We start from the raw sequence: 4,356 nt of genomic DNA, 5'->3' as shown, positions 1-4,356 counted from the left end.
GGCCTCTATATCCGACCAACATAATATCCCCATCAGGCATGTATTCTTCAACTTCTACCTACCCAAGTTCTAACTGCAATGACCGATACTGGCTGTACCGAGTTGGTAGTACCAACTTGGTACTACCGACTCGATCATCAATAAATTTTATTATTGCATATCTACTAGATATGCGGTCACTTCCTTTCACCTCCCCTCTCGGGGAGCTTGGTAGAGTGGGGTAATAATATGAAGTAGAGTCGGAGATGTGGGACATCGTTTTTGAATGCTGGGTTGCATTCGGTAATAGCGAGAGTAATGGATGGGAACGGGATGATGATAAGATGACGCATCACAGGATCGATCCTGGGGCCTTCGGGAATGAAGTTTTGACTCCTTTGTTCGCGCGAGATTTTCTTCTGCCGAGTATAAACAACTACAAGCTGAATGTTGAGTACGAGATCAAGAAGACAGTCAGTAGTTGGGGAGGTAATGACTTCCTCGCTAACTTGACCTATCTCAACTGAGTTCCCTCTATGCAGTGTTCTTTTGTGTTTTTCTATGTATCAAAGATAATCTGCACCAGGATTCGAACTCGGGACCTCTGGATATTCTCAGTTCTCTACTCTATGATCACACGAGATGACTCGAAGATTCTAGCTCAATGCGCATCAGGAAGAGTACTCCTGATAGTGATGGTCACTGAATTGGATCTCGTTTACCTCGATTAACTACGACGTAGTTTCTACGTTGCTCGCTATGAAATTCCGCCAATTCGGTCAGACCGAAATCTGAAAATTTTGTGATAAAGAACTTACGAATGATGGAATATATGACAATGATAAAGAAGGCTATGAAATATTCTCTTTGACCCCATCTCTCAGGTAGGAGTTACTTGTCCATTCTGTGTGTATATGTGAATGAGGAACGTTAAGGTAGCGCCTCTGTTGTACTTGACGCCTCCATGATGAGCAAGGAAAGTTGCTCTCGTGGAGGTGTCCTCAACTTGCGATTATCCATGATTATGGATGACCAATATAATTTATCATTGGATTCTACCCATTCATTTCGGCCACTGAATGGTCACCACTCACACTATCACTTGTGCGTTATTGGTAGCGATTGCACACTGATCAAGTACGAGTTGGATGGAATACGTGACGTTAAGTGGTCGTGAGGAGGCGACTGCAGTATTATTTGTGCTTCCATCCGGTGTAATACAATCCGGCAATCGCAACTTTTTGCTGATATTGCGGATTTGACAAGTGCTATAATTTCTGACAGTCTCACTTTTTTGCCCTTTTGCATGTGCTGCTTTCTCAGTTACAAAGTAGCAACCCCATTTACACCTTAGCAATTTCTGGTATAGGTTTTAGCAACCAAATGTTGAAAGTAGCAAATTCAAAAGTGTTTTTCAGCAAGTCGCTCTCCTTTGCTCCTTTTTTGCTGCATTGTATATTCCCCCGGGGTGTTTTACACGCTGGAACTTTTGCCCAAGTGTGCTTCGCCCGCACGTGTTCGTTATTCTGGCAAGTTGTGCTCATTTGCTGTTAAATATGTTTCGCGTTGTAATTATGTAGTCTGGCACCTTTTAAGGTTCGCTCTTGTGTGATGTTCCTGCATGAAATATACAAATTGGCAGTTGCCGGTATGTGACAACGCTGCGCTACTTTTATGTTTCGGCTATTTGCTTTCTTGTAACTCACGCCCTGCGGGAATATATACTAGCGTTTTGCTCACTCGCTCAAACTGCGTCTCTGTTAGCGTTATTAGCAAACTTGCCCTTTTGCATTATTCGTACGAGTAATATACAATCGAGCAAACATAGTTATGGGATAGCATTTCTCGTTCGATTCGATTGTCTTATATCCATTCTGGTGCATGTTCATGCCCTGTGCACTTACTAAGTATCTATCAGAGGTGTCACACCTCGTGTCTCACTTAGTACCGGATCAAAGCGTGATAGCACTCTAGTGAGATATATCATTCACTCCGAAGACAGCGCGAGTTATGATCAATGCTGAATACCAAAAACATGATTGCTCTCGCATGTCGCGATTGAATCAGATGAGATAACAGTTAAATTGAGTCCCATCTTCGAGTATCCACTCTCTTTTTGCATCGTATCAGTTGTGTCTCATGGTTCACTACGATCGTACGTATTGACGACTCAACAATACTCAGAAGTTAAATCCTCAAGTAGGCATTAGTTAAGTATTACGGGCAACTTTGACATTCTACACGAGAAACGTTCACTCATGGACAGTGTCACTCATCAGAGTGCTTTCGTGGAGCTATTATTATGGACTGTGCAGAGGTGTCGAAGAATTGTACAGGGGTAACGCAACACGGACAGAATTACTAAATATGAACTCTACAGCCCTCCGCACACAATATTCACTCCCGGGCACCACTAAAGGGCCTTCATAGAGATACTGTCAAGGGTTGCATGAGAAGCATATTGAGAAGCGTCCAAATTTTTCTCTACCAATCACCGAGACAGCTACTATACCGTAGCAGCTACAACAGCTGGGCACCACTGAGGTGCCTACCTTACTGCGAGTGCGTACATGGTCGCTAGTCTCCAGTGATGGGAGAAACTACTTCGATTCCTCACGCTCGTCCTCTTTCGACCGCTTCTGCTGCAATTCTTTTGCCGCGTGGCTCTCATACTCCTCCACCAATAAAATAGCATTGTTGTTAGACGAGTACTTTCGCACTATCTCCTCACATCTGGTACCTCGGAAGAACTTGTTCGGCGCCGGGTAGATGCGGAGTGCTAACTTAGCACCGCTAAGCCAGCCTGCCTCTTTCCTCGATAATTTCGATGTTCGCGAGGGGCATCTTTCTGCAATGACCAGTATTTGCTCAGACCACCGAAGAGCATAATAGGCCACGTAAGGATCAGGATGCGAGTATGAAAGCCACGATCAACACAATCACCAACAACCCACCAAGGTTCGACTCTCGCGTGCGAAATTTCAATTTCTTCTTCCGATTGTAGAACAGCAAAAATTTGCTCCATTGCGGGGTTGCCCATTCGTAAAGGGGCAAATTGCTCCTCTGAAAAGTAGCAATTTGCTCACTAGTAGAAGGAGCAATTTATTGGTTTGCCACTTTTTTGAGCAAAACTGCTCAATTTTGTTACATAGTAGCACTTCACATAGCGGCAACTTTTATACATTGTAGCAACTTTCTGAAATATAAACAAGCAAACGATATTCATTCAAGCAGTTTCTGTTATACAATACGGCAAATTTGCGTATTTGTAAAGTGCATTTTGCTACTTTGCTCTTCTGTATATCAGCCATAGCGTTTTTACACACTAGCACAACAGCAAAAGCCGCAGGGAATATACATTCCAGCTAATTGGCACTTTTTTGCTATTTGCTCCTTTGCTATTTTGTAACTGAGCCCTTCCATCAAGCGCAGAGGGGTGGGGGCTACTTGCCGGGGAACTATTACACGCTGTTGCACTCAGTGGCATGCTACAAGTGCATTGAATGTGGAGTTAGTTGGGCCGACGGAGATAGACAGTCCCGTTTCTTCAGTGGTACTCTCTCGAGCGGCGGGTTCGAATCTCAATGCCCTGTCTCCTAGTCAGGTCCTCTCATGGAGTGTTGGTTCAATGGCCCTGCTATAGCGTTTTGGCGTATTGGCTCTACTAAAGGCTCGTCGTTATGATTCGACTCGAGTCTCAACTTGAGACTCGAGTCGAGTCCCTCGACCTCGTCGAGTACTCCCGAAATGAATGAAGCACTTCCAGGAGCTCAGTCTACGCTTGCTCTGTGACAACTTCGCAACACAAAACGTTGTGATGGAAAAAATGTAAACAACATCATGCAAATCATATATAAAATATTACAGAATAGTCTTAATTATAATCATCGATAGCACCATCAGGGTTGGATCACCCGTGATGCTACTTGAACACGCCCTGAAAAGATATACGTTGTTCATGGTCACCCGGCCTACGATCCTACTCTTGGATTCCCCCTCGAAGTTGGCCTATGGCCTGGACGTCCTTGGTGGAGCTGGTAGTGGTGGTGGTGGTAGTGGTGGTGGTGATAGTGGTGGACGTGGTGGTGGTGGTGGTAGTGGTAGTGGTGGTGGTGGTGGTGGTGGAGTAGGGGTTTGGACCCTCTCCCATAGCGTCCTCCAAATCCAGCTGCTGCTGGATAATATTTTTCATCACCTCCCACCAGGACCTGTTATTTGAGGCGCTGGCTTGGAGCTCGTTAGCAGCAGACGTGATGTCGGTAGGGGTGGGGAGGGCATTATACCCTCCCACGGTGGCCACGATGGCCATAATATGAACAACCAGGATTGAAGTCATCGTTAGGAGTAATCAGATAACTCTGAGAATGAAGATAACTG

This window comes from Perkinsus marinus, assembly GCF_000006405.1.
Source record: "Perkinsus marinus ATCC 50983 genomic scaffold scf_1104296958406, whole genome shotgun sequence".
NCBI lineage: Eukaryota > Perkinsozoa > Perkinsida > Perkinsidae > Perkinsus > Perkinsus marinus.
The sequence above is the reverse complement of the archived record's forward strand: the minus strand, read 5'-3'. Positions refer to the sequence as shown.